This window comes from Triplophysa rosa, linkage group LG12, assembly GCF_024868665.1.
Source record: "Triplophysa rosa linkage group LG12, Trosa_1v2, whole genome shotgun sequence".
Lineage (NCBI taxonomy): Eukaryota > Metazoa > Chordata > Actinopteri > Cypriniformes > Nemacheilidae > Triplophysa > Triplophysa rosa.
This window is the reverse complement of record NC_079901.1, coordinates 11,534,492-11,551,243: the sequence shown is the minus strand read 5'-3', so window position 1 is coordinate 11,551,243 and position 16,752 is coordinate 11,534,492. Positions and strand designations below refer to the sequence as shown.

The 16,752-nt window shown below is 37.6% G+C and overlaps 1 non-coding gene across 1 annotated transcript; it reads right to left on the bottom strand.

Annotated features, from left to right (window-relative positions):
• Positions 1-14,594: 14,594 nt before the first annotated feature.
• On the bottom strand, positions 14,595-14,669 carry trnaa-agc (transfer RNA alanine (anticodon AGC)). The gene has a single exon. It is a non-coding gene; the product is annotated as a tRNA-Ala (tRNA).
• Between the last annotated feature and the right edge of the window lie 2,083 nt (positions 14,670-16,752).

Genomic DNA, 16,752 nt, shown 5'->3' with positions numbered 1-16,752 from the left:
AACTTATAACACACCAAAGACACAGAAAAACACGTATTCGTGCCATATGACCCCTTTAAAAAAGCTAAAATACTGATTAAATTTCCCAAGCAAAATGCAAAGACAATTAATGTTACAGTGTAAGTTAACTATTATGTTGATTTTCTTGAAAGGCATAAATACTGACTCATTGACGCTTTCAAAACATTATGACACAACAAAAATTGACTGAAGCAATGGTGTGGATTTGGTGTGGGGCAATTTGTTTGTCTGAACAATGATGGATAGGAAGTGTGTGTAGGGTAATGTCTTGTTGCAATTCTGTTTTGGGGCGATTACAGCATATTTGTTGTAGCCATATCTTGAATATCTTGTCCTTTTTATTTTCTGTCAATTTCTTGTTGATCTAAATTACTTCCCAGTCACATCTGTGACCAGAAAAGCAAGAGCAAAAAGCAAATTCTCCCTTAACAAGATAGTCTTGCTAAGTGAGTCATTTTCAGCCCTTCATCTCTCCTCTCACTATAGTGAGTCACCTGTCTGTGATTCAGTTGAACCCATCATTAAGGTCCATTAAAAACACGGCTGTGAGAGCTGCATCTGGACCCACGTCTTTTCCTCCTCCCCTCGCTGTCTCACATTGTCTCTCTCCTGTAGCCTGTCGTTTCTCGGCCCACGCTTCCTACGCATCCCTCCATCTTCACCTCACCTGTCTGGGGAGAAGAAAATAGAAAGATAAAAAGGTTTTGTTATGCAGTACATTTGGAGAATAAAAAACCACAGGTGCTGGGTGTGAATCCATTTTGGGTATGTCAAGGTCTAGCGACATCCTTGAGCTTTGAGATGTTCTTTACATAAAACTGAGATGTTCTGCGTGTAATAAATTGCATTATCGTAACTCTATCTCACAAAGAACCTGAGAAAAAGATCAAACGATATTAGAAGGTAATTATCAAAACAGTATGAAGAAAGATCACAGCAGAAATATTCGATCCACACATACACATGCACAAACAACATAACAAGACAGAAACAACTAGATTTTTATATTTTCTGATGAAATGTGAGGGGATTGCCTGTACAAAACACAATGCCAGGACTTTGCCTATGCTGTGGTTGCTAAGGTATTCCTATTGTGTTGCTTTTTGGTTGCTAGGGTGCTAGTGGTTGCATTTTGGCCCCAATATGGTACGGTTTCCTCCTTTAAAGGGATGGCTCACATAAAAATAAAATTCTGTGACCATTTATTTATGCTCATGTTATACATAACATGTATATGACTCTTTCTTCTGTATGTGGAACACAAAAGAAGATATTTTCAGAAATGTCTCAGTGGTTTTGTGTCCACACAAAGGAAGTCAATGGAGGCCAGTGTTGTTTGGTCACCAACATTCTTCAAAATATCTTCTTTTGTGTTCTGCAGAAGAAGGAACGTCATTCAGGTTTAGAATGACACGGAATGTATTCGAATTTTCATTTTTGGGTGAACTTTCACTTTAATGTAAGTCTAAAGGATTTTAACGCCCACCATGTGTTATAATAAAAATGACTGTCTATACTTTTTCTTAAGAAACGTTATTCTCTGAAGTTTTTCAATTTATGGTTGAGGATTAAAAAAAATCTCCAAGCGTAAGCAAAAGCTGGTCCAAGCTTAGCAAGCATTTACTAATGATGTCTGACAGACACAAATCATAGTGCAATATCATTTTGTGAGTACCAAGAGGTGAACAACTAATTTTCATCCTTCCTTCTCACTGCATTACCCAGAATCCCTCTGAATGCAGCAACACTTCAAACCCTAATTTTTACACTCGTTATTTTATACATTGAGTAATTGGTGTAATTAAAAATGCAATTAACCATGTGTTCATTTAAACCTTATTTTCACAATTGTGAGGATAAAACTGGCATTATTTTACAGTTACAGTCAAGTTACAGACAGGAGCTTTAACACATCCCCCTCTTGTGCCAGGCAGGGATGCAGTGCACATTAACGCCATGTGCACCATGCCCTTTAGTGCCAAGCATGACTGCACACCATACGACACAGCAGTTTCTGCTGAAAACACACACTGTATGTTCACAGAAACCATGGTAACGATTACTGTACCATCTGGAAGTTGATTAACATTAGTTCACTGACCCGCATTTGACATTTTGCACCCATGTTGCTGTGACAGAGATGTCAAATTCTCATAGAGTCAAGCTTGACTGCACATAGGATCACAACATCATTATTACAGATGACAGGTCAGCTTGTGTGTGTGTGCTACATATGAAAACAGGCAAAAATACTTTGACACACAGTTATCTATAGGAATGTTAGCTTAATGGCATTATCTTGTATTAGCATACATGCTGTTCAGAGGATTTAGTATTGGAGTGGTTTGCAATACTGTAGAGTTTGCATTGATGTAATTTTATGAGAAATGGTGCACATTAGATACAACATGAAGAAAATACTGTAGTGTGCTGTAGTCTTTACTATAGTCTTCAGTTATAGGCTACTATAAATAAACTGTAGTACAATTCCTAGATACTATAGTGTTTTTGAATTAGTATTTACTACAGCATACCAATTCACTGCAGTAACAAAGTTTAGTAATTACTATAGTACAGTATATTACAATTAACTACAATTTACTATAGTAAATACTAATGTATACTGTAGTATTTGTTGTGGGATGTACTGACCCTAGTAATGTGCTGTTATGTTAGCATTCAATGTACCACAACATAAGGAACAGCAGGGGGCGCACTCACCTCTAGATTCTCTCACAGTCTGCAACCAGAAACATTACAGCAAAATGAGTAAAAATAGCCACATACAATTATTTGAAATATGGCTTTAATTTATATGCCGGATGTGTCATTTTATTAAAGTATGTATTTTTTAGGGCCTACTTTGGTTTATGGAGTGTCCAACAACAAGTTTATGTACATAGGCCGGTGTAAACCAACCCGTTCTCACTCCCGGCTCTTCACATATTGACGCAAGTTCTGCTCCCCTCTGCGTCACTTTTTAACGCGCAGAGTAGGCTACCCCTTTGGCGTCCTAGTTCGACGAGCGGGGAACTGCACTGCTGTTCGCTAAATGATCCAGAGATGCGTGCAATTCTTCGCATTTCATAATTATTTGTGTTTTTTATATTTTGGAGCACCTACCCCCACCCTAAACCTAACCACTCAACCATATAAAACACAACACGTGAATAAAAGTACAGTCACAGGTATTTATTGCAAAGACAACGTTAAAGTATTACAAACCACTCGTGTCGCAGTACTTTTTGCACGAAAACCGTACACTTAATATGAAGATGCCGTGTCCGTGAATGCACGCAGTTCATTCAAAAACAAACCGGAACCTAGATGCAGTTGGCTGAACTTAGCTCGCCGGACCCAATAATACCATTTCACGTGCAAAGCCAACGAAATGACGTGACCGGTCACGAGACACAGGAGAGACAATGGCATCGAAGTGACGTAACTCTTCTTCTGGCGGCAATTTTTGAACGAGCTCTGTTGTTCCTCGTACAAATCGATCGTTTCGCGTAACTTGGTACCCATGGAATATCTGTATTTTAGAAACAACACTGTTGTATCTTGTGTTTTATATTACGATAAATAAACTGTTTAATTACTTGCTCAAACTGCCTGAATAGCGGCATGTAAACACGATTATCCTGTCCGTTAAACTTAAATCAAACCCCGAAACATCATCATTGCAAATTATATCCAATATACAATTTCATAATGACGGTAAAAACACATCAAAAAATGACGGCAAAGGGGTAACACTGCGCGTTAAAAAGTGACGCCGAGGGGCGCTGACCAAGCGTCAATATGTGACGAGCGGGGAGTGAGAATGTGTTGGTAAAAACACTTTCATTTTCTAATAATAGGCAGTTATTATTACCTTACTTCTTGACTGACTCTCAATTGATTCGTTCGGTATTCATCGGTCTAATCCCCTCCTTTCTGTCAGCCTACTCTGATCTGATTGGTCGGATAGTCTAGTCTGCTGTGATCGGTCTACCGCTTACAGTGTAGCAAATGGAACGTAGGCGGGCATTACACCGAGTGACGCAAAATTACACCAAACTGAAATTAGAACGACAGAAGTATGATTTACAGTCGACTCCTTTTTTCCCAAGCCAATAACTTTGTTATTCGTTCAACATTCGGCTTTACAATTTGGCAGACTGCTTACATTCACCCACAGCAACATTACACACTGCATGACATGTAATTTTAAGGACATTGTAATAGTTAATCTTTAATGTATTTTCTCTAATCCCAGAGTTTTTTTGTGCATACGCACATTTACAGCTTTGTCCGTATGCAATGTTTTAGTATGGAATCAACGCAAGTCTTCATACATGAGGCCCTTGGTACTTTTTAACCACACACGAGTAAAAAAATTATGACAGAATTTTTATTTTAGTTTTGGGTGAACTATTCCTGAACTAAGCAATAAAGCAGATCTGCTAGTAAGGCTACAGACTATTAGATTACTCCATCACTTTTTCACAGTTTCAGCTTCTCATTATCGAAAAATAAATATATTTAGATCGATGGGGACAGGTGAAGTGTGGGATATCATGTATATGTGAAGCCAAGCACACAACTAAAGGAGTGAAGCCCAGGGGCGCAGATGGGATTTATTAAGTGGGGGGGACCAAGCTGTCAGCAAATGATTTCAACTCAGTTAGTTATTTTGCGTAATTTGGGCTTTAACTAGTGCTCAAGTAGTTACTTTGCGTAAATTGGGCTAATGGTTTGCACTAAAAAGCCATTGGAGGATTCTTATTTGAAATCATGGACAAACAACAATGAACAAAGGCTATCAACACTAGCAATGCATGATCAAGTCCAGATAAATTTTCAGATTTATTTATCCAACCATTCTTTGTGTTAATTCGCTGTTTGCCTCTGTCCACTCACCTAATTGCATAGTCATGCTCTCCACATTTTGCTGTGTTTGCTAAGTGCAAAAGACTAGCTATACAAATAAATAACAAAACTAATCTGCCACATCTGGGAAAAGTCAACAGGCATAGGACATTAACATTGTTTGGTTTTTGAAAAACGAGGTGATTGTTTCTTGTCTCTTCATTGCCTTTATGTGGCAGTTATGCAGTCCATTTTTTTCAGTCCAGAAAAATCACCAGCTCAGTCATCGACGATGGCATTTGATCACTATGGTTACCGCTATTAAGGCACAATTGAGGCAGCTAACAGCTCCTCTGAAGCAGTGACTAGTTGAATCTGTGATTAGTTGAAAATGCAAAGATTAAGACATGTTTGCAGAGCAACAACTTTTTGTCCTGTAGGGGGAAGGGAAGTGCACACAGGAGGGTGACTGTAACTGTAGTAGGCTACTGGTATCAGTAAGGCTGCTGGAGGTGAAGCTAACTATGTTTTCATCATAACAACAGCAGAGTGTCTTTTCTAATGATCAGTCCATGTGCCCAGACTCAATATAACAACCGCTCTTTGTTTGTGGTGAGCGAGACTGCCTTAACACATCCTGAAACATATTCATTGTAATCGATGACAGCTTTTTTCTGCTCAAGTTCCTGTAATTGTTCAGAACAGTGGCATCTTTCAGAACAAAGCATTAACAGTGTGCCACTAAAAATTTACCCATGCAAGAAAGCATCAAAACTGAGGGCATTTCAAGCATTCTGTGCCAATACCCATGGGTTTGTTGCATATGGGAGAACAAGACTGGGTTGGGGAGAAGGCCTGCTCATGGCCCATGTCCTCCCCTCCCACTATTTCACAATAATTACTGTTCTTTCAATCCTCTTAAACACATTCTTAATTACCCCCCAAAAAACCTGCCTGCTGCTGCACTCCACCACCCCCAAAGTCACTCACTCCACAACACAATATACCATTCTTATGGTCCTAATGTTTTTTGGTAACACTTTACAATAATGTTTTTTTTTAGCATTATTTAATGTATTAGCTATGAACTAACAATATACAATACTTCTACAACATTTATTAATCTCTGTTTATGTTAATTTTAGCATGTACTAATACATTTTCAAATCAAATGTTATTAGTTAACTAACATGAATTACTGTATTTACATTAACTAACATTAACAAAGCTCATTAAATGCTAAAAAACGACATTGCTTATTGTTAATTCATGCTAGCCAATGCATTTACTATGTACAAATACAACATTGTCATGTGATACTTTTTTATTTCACTTTTACATGTAGTCATATGAAGGTCCATGCCTTCATTTTCTATTTTTTCATATGTTTTATATATGGATTTATATGTATGTATGTATTTATTTTATTTATTTATTTAATTATTTTACTCCTTTTTCCCCCCGACCCCGACTTTTGGCTCGCAAAATGACAGCAGTCATAAAAAATCATAACAATATTAAACACTTTTTAAACTCAGATAATCGAAATAAAAAGTCTAACAAATTGTATTACTGCATCCAATCTATAAATTTGTCAAATTATGAAGAAAGTGTACAAATGCTGTTCAATTGTCTTCCATGTGATAAGAAGCAGAAGTTCAGAATGTCTTAACATCATTGATCCGTGTTAGCAGAAGTGGGAGAATTTCAATTCTGAGTGCTTATAAATGTGAGCTTTGTCAGTCTTTTGTAGCACACCATTTTACACATATTCATAAGACAAAGCAAACATGAATTTCATGAGGACTTAAATTGCATTTTTGTCAGAGCTCAAACTTTTGTTTGTTTGGTGACGGAGATCTTGGCAGTGCATGCTTGGCGGACATGTATTTGGCGCTATGCATAATTTATGGCTTGTGTCTGCTGGTAAAGGAAAAAATAAAAGAGGAAACATTACAACAAAGCGCTTTTTATTCCTGCCAGTCATGAGACTGTGTAGCCTTGACACAACATATTGTGGAAGAAGTGTTCAGCTCCACTGGCAGCATTCACACCCAAAGTATGCTGTTAGTGTTTTACTAAGTGGAGGAAATCATTAATGGTTTATGATTTAATGATCAACACTTTGATCTCTGTTTCCATGAGACTGACCAGAACACGTTCCAGTGTGTCCGTCAGTTGTAGTATTACTGAGGGTGTATTTTGCTAGTTATGCAGTTTCCTGATGCATAAGCCCAAAAATGGGGGCAGGGATGCGTAAACTGGAGACGGCTGCACTTCTTACCGTCAACCAAACATAACATTTAACATAGCATTTAACCCATCCAGTGTGAACACGCACTGCAAGTAGTGAACACACACACCCAGTGCAGTGGGCAGCTATCACTGCAGCGCCCGGGGAGCAAACGGGCACATCAGTCGCTGCCTGCTGGCTCTGGGAATCTGAACCGGTGACCTTCTGGTTACGAGTCCGACTCTCTAACCACTAGGCCACAACTGCCCCCACACAAATACATGCTGTTTCTAATACCAACACCCAAGATGTTTCTTAGAGGCCTGACTGTTAACTGAATAACCACAACATGCGAGCCTATCCCAAAGGTCAAAGTTCATAGTCATAAACATGTCATAAGTTTAACAGCCAAGAACAGATGAAAGCCATGTCACTTACAAAAGCAGTCTATACACTGCAAAGAGTTTTACAAAGACCAAAAAAATACTTAAATGATCAAATCAAAAAGCTCAGATACAGTAGATTTAACACCATGCCATCTAGTCTTCATGGCTCACTCAGTCGCTTGACCTGAAGTTGTGTCTGAGGTCACTGGGGGTGGTCAAAACGGGTGCTGCGAAGCACAGCAACACTGCAAAAAACGACATTCTTCCTAAGCATTTTTCTCTTGATTTCTGTCAAAATATTTAAAACTTCTTAAATTACGATACATTTACATAACAAGAAATTGACCCAAGATATTTAGTCTAGTTTTATGAAAGAAAAATATATAAACTAGGTAAGTTTATGCTTAAAACAAAATTGTACATTAAATCTACAGTAAATTACTGGCAAACCTGCTGCGAAATTACAGCAAAGTTTTACAGTGTGTTGAAAAGCAGGTTCATCTTATCTGATCTACAGTATATACTGTATTTTTACTGTATGTGTCTATTGCTTTTACACTATTTGTGGCATTCCCTTCTGAACTTTAGGACAAGCATTCAGGACAATGTTGAAACTTTAATAAATCATAACCGAGAGCTCCATTAGGTCTCTTGAGCTACAGAAGCATCCTCTGAGCGATACGATTTTCCCATGGGATAAAAGTGAAAGCCGAAACCGTCAGCAGACGTACAGGAACGTTACAGAGATCATCTAGTTTCATTAACACCAGAGAAACAGGGACCTGCATTGCTGTATCAGACATAAGATACAAATTGATACCATCTCATCTGTGCTGTGATGCCACAGGGATTATCGTGTAAAGCTCAGTGTTATCAGAGCTCTCCTTTTCAGCGCCGTGATCCTGCTGGCGCGATTCATTATTTTATTTATAGTGGTGCTTTGTTGAAATGAGCGTGTGGGAGGGTTTGATCTCTAAGCCACGGTTCTGAATGCTTGAGAGGAACAGCCTCTGATGAGTGTGGAGAAGCGAGAGAAGTTCTCTGCCTCAACGCATCATGGCATGACAGTTACAGAGGAGGAATCTCAGGGGTGAGAAATAGATCATGTTTGAGAACGAGTACATAAGAAAGAATGAGTGAATCTCAAAGGGCAGGTGTGTTTGCTTTAAAGGGTTGTTGAATAAGTTTCAAGCTGTGTGTACTGAACGTGAATTTGCTGCATGGCATGACACATTTACAGTATTTAAGAACATACAGTACCATGTAATAATTGTACAAACACAAAGAGGGAAAGAATGAAAAAAAAACATTTTGACATCACTGTTTGACCCACATACTGCACGTCCAATGTAAACAAGCAAACTCAAAAAGATTGTATTATGTAGTGACACAAAGTATATTAACTATCAGTTTAAAAAATAAAAAAACCAAGCAATGCTTAAAGGAAAACAGGATGTCATGATAACATCACTTCCTCCTTGATAGCCATGTGGTGGGGCAGTAATGAAGTGTGACTGTGGGAAATCACTCCAGAAAGAACATTACAGATAAACAACGTGAAAAAACATGTACTTGTACTTTACATCACTACCCAGTATTCTGAATCGCTGCAGTCTTCCCAAATGTGTCTGGGTGTTTGCTAACAAACACAAGCTCAGTTGTAAACCTTTATGGCAGCGCTCCTGCATTCCCAGGATTTCCCTTCTTCAGCTTCTCTTAATTGCACCTTTAAATTCCTTCCCTCCCATTCAAACTGCCGATGACCCCCTCAAATCTGCCCATTTGCCACAACAGCAGATAAGCAATGTTTTTTTAGTTGAATATCTCTATGTGTCAAAATATCTAAGTTTAAGTGCTTCAACCTTATGGCCAGTCCGTACAATCAAACCGGGGACTTTTTTCCCCAATAATTACAAGCAGAAATTACATCTCATTAGCAAAATCCCATGAGCTATCAGCAAACTGCACAGAGATAGAGGTTGCTAGAGGTTTTTTACCAGTTCACACACATGCATTCACAAATAAACAAGCCGTATTTAATTATCACACTGTATAAAGTGCAACACTTTAGTGTAGTATCCTGTGAAATCGGATTAAAAGTTGTTTGCAAAAACCAAGCAAACAAATTATTAAGGTGGCTTTAGTGAATTAAGTCATTTCTAATACCCCCACAGTAGAGTAAGCACAGGTGTATTTCATCACATTAATGATGACATGGCCCAGGTTGCATTCTCTCTACACAATTTTCAACAAAAATGGAAAACATTTTATTCGTTTAAGCTGTTCATTTACATGACAAATGTTTTAGGGGGCCTGAAAACGCAAACTTTTAAAAACAAAGTGCAAGTTTTTCAAAATGACATGTGTAAATTACATAAATGCAAATTTGTAAAAACTGCAATGTCATGCACATGCATATTGCATGCTCAGCCTATAGAGTCCTACAGGGATGGCGTCCTTTTGTAGTCAAACCCCGGAAGTGAGTTAGCATTTTAGCATTTCAGGTTCCATCGCCTCAAAGTCTTTGGCTTTTTTTGTAGAGGTTTTCTCTGTGGTAAGCAAAACCTCTAAACATTTTCACGTCATAATCTGTGAGATAAAACACACAGCAGTTATAAACCGCTCATGATTTTTTTAAAGCTTTATTGTGTCTTAAAAACGTTAATACAACATGGACACAAATCTCTTTGTGGATGGGGATTCACTCACGGAGTAATTACTTACCAGGAAACACATTTTTATTAAAGTTTGAAAGAGTTGTCGGAGGCTTGGTGGTGGTGACGTTGATATCGAGCGACCATATAGTGTGTTTATAGCATCATGTTAGCGTTGTACTTCTGGCGATTGCATTTAGGCTTCAAAAGTAACAAATGCTGTGTTCATTTGTAAAGATGATCTTGACAGACAAAATGTGTAAACATAAATCTTTGTTAATCACAGAGCTTATTTTTAAAGAGTACATAACATGAGATCACGATAATTACATATCATGCAGTGTGTAATGTTGCCGTGTTTGAAAGTAAGCAGTCTGCCAAGTTGTAAATCCGAAGGTGAATGAATAACAAAGTTATTGGCTTGGAAAAAAGGGAGTCGACTCTGAATCATGCAAACGAGTCATCCCTTGTCCGATTAGCGACCCGCCGTGGATTTACATCACTACATATAGTCCCCGCCTACGTTTTGCTAGGACTGCACGTGAAAACTTCACTCTTCTCCCCCAAACACTGTAGCTCATGAGCCTCGTCCGCTGTAGACCAATCACAGCAGACTCGACCATCTGACCAATCACATCAGAGTAGGCTAGCAGAAAGGAGGGGATTAGACAGATGAATCGCGGAACGAATCATTTGAGAGTCAGTCAAGAAGTAAGGTAAGAATTACTGCCTTTTATTACGAAATAAGTGTTTTTAAACGTTCCATGTACATAAACTTGTTGTTGGACACTCCATAAACCAAAGTAGGACCTTAAAAATCCCTAGTTATGTACTCTTTAACTATCCTTCAGGTCTATGGGAAAAATCCATAAGCTTTTGGCCAAGAGAACCGGTGCGGCGTTGATTTACAAAAATATGTCATCCCTTTGGCACTCTATTGGCATGCAATAGCAGGCTACTTGACAACAACACTGTGTTTCTTTAAAAAGTCACATCGCCAACTACTGGCCTGGCACGCATAGTACAGCATTTTTTTGTCATTTTTTGTGGATTTGTGTAAATGGTTTTGACAATATTGTCATCCGCACATGAATCTTTTCAAAAACGTGAATTAAAAATGTTACCGTTTTTCGAATCTTGTTGTTGTGTAAACATGCCCTAAGCGTAACAGCAAAAAGTGTGTCTTGCATTTTGAACAGCATATTTTTAGCACTTTCTTATAATCTTATAATGTTTTACTTAAAAAGTATGCTAGTTCCTTTTTTAATAATTGCCACTGGATTTGATATAGTTATCTAACGCAGTAGCAATCAAACATTTCATAAGAGTTATATGTACAGGTAGGTCGACTTTTAGAGTCATTGTAAGGTAAAAGCCTTTTTGTCCTTCTGTCTTCTAAATTGTGTTGTTTAAATCATTAGAATTATACTGAATGGCTTCATTTTTGCAAGTCATCCACAAATGTGTTCAATACTGGTTGTAAAGTGCATTCCTCAGCACCTCACTTAAGAACGATCGCTTTACCCAACAGCACAGCTTTAATTTTTACAGCATTTAGCATTTTTATAGACCTGTGTTTTTTCTCATTCGATTTAAAGACAGAAAAAAGGCTGAGATAATGAGACAGAAATGTGATAGACTGTGGGAGAGAGAGGACTTTAGTCTCTGATGCTCTTTATCTGTGACGCTAACGTTGAAATACTGTTCACATATTAACAGGAAACTCGGGTCATTAAGGTAATTATGAGCCTGCTGAGAATGTGACGTGAGGGAGGGAGAGATATAAAGAAAAAAAGAGAGAGAGAGAGGAAGTAGCAGAGGTGAGATATGCAGTAATAGAGAATCTAACAGTGAAATTTAATAGGATATAACCTGTCCTGAACCAAACATTTGTTTCAATATCTGACAGTGTGTGTTTATGTATGTGCTGTAGATGTGAGTCACAGCCAGATTACAGCTGTATGAATTACTCACAGTGTGTGACCTCTTCTCCTTCTATCACTCCAAAGGAGCTTATACAACAACATTCAAACAAGGTTTGGGTTGTACACTCTTAAAAATAAAGGTGCTTTAAAGGTTCTTCACAGCAATGCCATAGAAGAACCCTTTTTGGTTCCACAAAGAACCATCTCTTTCTTACCTTTTTTCGCCACAAAGAACCTTTTGTGAAACAGAAAGGTTCTTCAGATGTTAAAGGTTCTTTATGGAACCAAAAGGTTCTTCTACGGCATCGAAGAACCTTTTGAAGCACCTTTTTTAAGAGTGTATACTGATTTCAATGTTACAGTATGAAACTCACAGTACATTTGCAGACGTTCACAAGATATACTAAAGTCAGATCGCAGCCAAACATGAAATGATTTAAATCTATGGGTTCACACTTACAAAAGTACAAGCTATTCAACCTTAAAGGAGCAACGTGGACATTTTAGCGGCATCTAGTGGTGAGTCTGTGAATTGCATCCAATGGCTCACTCCAACGCTTGCCCCTCTCTTTCGAAGCACAATGTGGCTCTCACAGGACAAAGATGATGTCATTTTTTCGCTTCTTTGCTTAAGGAGACCATGTATTTTCGAAACATGCTCTGTAGAGCAGTTTGTCCGTTTAGGGCTACTGTAGAAACAACATGGTGAATTCCATGCAAGGGGGTCCGCAGATAGAAATGGCTCATTCTAAGGTAATAAAAACACAACGCTTCATTATGTAAGGTGTTTATACAACTCTGAAGATATAGTTATGTATATTGCATTTCTGTCAATAGATCCTCCAAAAAATTGCAGCACCTTTAATATTGTTTTTTTACCCATGAATGTGTACAATGATAAAAACGAAATAGTATTATTAATCCTTATATCCGTATTAAAGGAATAATTCACACAAAAATAAAACATTCTGCCATCATTTAAGCACCCTCATGTTCAAAACCTCTATATGACTATTTCTTCTATGGAACACAAAAGAAGATATTTTGAGAAATGTTGTTTCGTGTCCATACAATGGAAGTCAATAGGGGTTAATGCTGTTTGGTTATAAAGGTTCTTTAAAATATTTTCTTTTGTGATGTGTAGAAGAAAATAAATCATACAGGTTTGCAATTATATGAGGATGAAATATTTTTTTTCTGGGTAAACTATCCCTTTAAGTGATGCATCAGAATCAGGTAGTACTGCTTAGAGCAGTTACATTTTAATGCAAAATGATGGTTACTGTATTTCTCAGTTTTGTGCCTTTCTATCTTCCTCTATTTCAGAGTAAGGAGGCAGAGATGAAAGACGCTCCTCTGTTGAATACAGACAGTGATGACGCAGAGTCCAGGTAGGGGCCGAATGCAGCTGTCCAGGAGACAGACTGATTTATCAAACAAGAATCTCTTTATCCAGCTCAGAGATTGACTATCAGCACTGGTGCAATGGGGCCAGAGGCCTCGCCCATCAACACACACACACACACGCACGCACACACACACACACACACACACACACAACTAAATTCAAGGCTTCACTCGGAATACCCTAAGGCTGTTTATTATAGCGGCTGATGGTGAGAGGAGTCAGGGACATTCAGACCCCGAGATCAGTTGAGTTGAGTCTGTGAAGTAATCAGACAAGTCAGATTAAGATGAAGGTGAAGTTTCTTTAAAGTCTTTTAAAGCAAACAGTGGACTCTTGGGAATATATATCTAATCTATCTTCAGAGCTGCACGCACAATAAAAAATATTAACACATTCACACACACAAAGCGTCTAGTATCTCAATATTTCCTGCAGGGCAGAAGGTATTTTTTTACAAAGCTGACAGGTAAATTAGAGAAATAATCATGAGGCCCATTCCTGAAAAACCTGTTTTGTCAGCATAAATTCTTTGCGGTATCACACATACACACATGGCTGCCGTAAGGGCCTCATAATAGGTGCTGTTACTACTCTTACCTGAAGCTTCACATCACATGAAATATTAAGTAAACCCATACTTCATAAAAAAAGAGTATCAGGTACACATCAGGAAAGATGTTTTAATCAGCTCAAAATGGATGCTGGACCATGGCTTAATGTTCTACCTCGAACTCCCACCTTTGCACTTTGTTAAGACCATTGTATTGAAAGTAACTTTTGACGATGATTTCTGTCATTTCTTTTTCATTTCAGTTTTCAGTTTCAATGACTTTCTTCATCTGTAATAATGTGACTGAAACAGTTGAACAAATTGATCACTGCAGGTAGTTTTGGCACTTGGGATTTTACTTACAAAACTCATTAAAATTCAGTTTTCAATTTTAGTGGATTGACATTTTTTACAAAGTTCTCTGGAATACTTGATTCTAATTGGTCAGTTGCAGGATTCAGTGTTAAAAGTATGTTTTCTTGGCAAGTAGACCTATTCATTTCGTTTTTATTTATGCATTTGGCAGACACTTTTATCCAAAGCGACTTAAATTGCATTATACATTTTGTTTCTGACTGGGATCGAACCCATGACCTTGGCATTGCTAGTACCATGCTCTAACCATTGAGCCACAGGAAAGCTATTCCCTGGCAATTACATGCAAAGGTTTTTACCACACTGATAGGTCAGATGTCCATATTTACTTTTTAAAGCATTTTTTGTTTGTTTTTAAAGCATAGCTTTTCATACATTCTCTTAATAATAAAGGTGCTTCAAAAGGTTCTTTGATGCCATAGAAGAACCGTTTTTGTTTAAATGCTTCCATAAAGAACCTTTAACATCCGAAGAACCTTTCTGTTTCACAAAAAGTTATTTGTGGTGAAAAAAGGTTCTTAGGATTATGAAAAAGTAAGAAAGAGATGGTTCTTTAAAGAACCTTTGACTGAATGGTTCTTTGTGGAACCAAAAATGTTTCTTCTATGGAATTGCTGTGAAGAACCTTTTAAGCACCTTTATTTTTAAGAGTGTAGTCGGGTAAGTAAATTGTCACATTGATAACGGCCATGTTCTTCAAAAATGGACATATAATATATATATATATATATATACTGTATATATATTGTGTTCTATATAATGAGTCATCCCTTCTCCATTTGTTGGGTATTATTGCTTCTGGTTTGCACATTTTAATTCACAGAAATCCTACAAATTATGTATCAAATTATGTATCAAAAATGTGTGTCCTTTTTCGTCACATCCACAACGCATGATTATTTCTCTCTTTTAAAATAGAAAACCCATTGAATCATTGATGGAAGTGTCCTTCATCTCTTTCTTCTCGTAATATAATAATTTGGACTCAAATCTACAGCGTCCATTTATTCATTTCATTAATAGCTTTGTAATAAGCAGAATAACGCTAAAACAGCTTGACATGAGCACAAAATACACCCTTTCAGGATGGTATATTTTACAGTAATCATCCTCTTTGGGCTTATTTTGCGATATGACCGGCTACTCAACATTATCCATTATTTATTAACTAACAAGGTTTGTCTCATTGAGATTTACAATATGAAAAAACAGCACATACACAGAGAAACATGAATCTGTATTAAAACACAATGCTCAGAGGGTTACAGATCTAAAGAGTCTATGCATTTACATATGTGTGTAGATTATTAACATCTGAGTAATGCGTGCCGTTTCATAGTTTCATTATAAACTTTGCCAGGCGCTGCATTCCAGCTCTAAACAACAGCAGAAACACACACACACAAACAAAGTTAGCACACGCATACAAACCTCTTCTCACATATGGCGAACGTTTCATAAAATCTAAATGGTATATCCAGCATAGAGCCATTAACCTCTTTTGTACAAATGAGAATGTCCTCTAATGACAGGCCTTCGAGGAACCAGCCCACTCACATGTGCGGCAGAGAACTGTACACATATTTGCTCACAAAAAACTCCAGATTTAGCCAACCCTTTTAACACTGGGAGAAGTGACGACATGGAAAGACTATAGTGAGATGGAATGCTGAATGTGCTTGTGGCAATTGTCCTCATGATCAGGGGTTAAATTGGACTGGAATGATCCTGAACTGAATTCTAGCACCTTGGATTCAAAAGAGGAAAGAATATTATTAGCTGTTTGTTTGTCAGTTCATTGCTTTTTCCATGTGCTCCAGTTTGCTTGATCCAGAACGCACATTCCATCGCTATTTTGTAAGTGTATTGCTTGTAAGTTCATTACGTTACGCATTACATTATGCAATACTTTTTCAGTGGCTCGCCTTCTCTATTCTGTAGTAATAAAGCATAAATTAAATATTATTTCAAAAATCTATAGGCACTAAAAACTGCTGTTAAAAATACAATCTGTCCTGAACACATCTCTGTGTCTAGTTAAAGACAACACATTTACTGTTACTTTTAACACAACCTTGTGTTGTGCCTTTTATTTATTTAACACAAAATCAAGACAAAATTATTCATAGTGTCTTCAAAAAACACCTTGTGTCAAAGTTACAAAAGATTTTCTAGCACCAAGAATCCTACTTGCCTGTATGTAATATTTCCAGTTCGTTTTCTTGCATTATGACCCTAAAAATGTGAAGGTTATATCTTGAGGTAATATCCTAAATCACCACACGTTTTAAGGGTTCCCCCTCCACTAAAATCTCAGTTAAACCCTGCGTATGATGGATCAGAGGACTG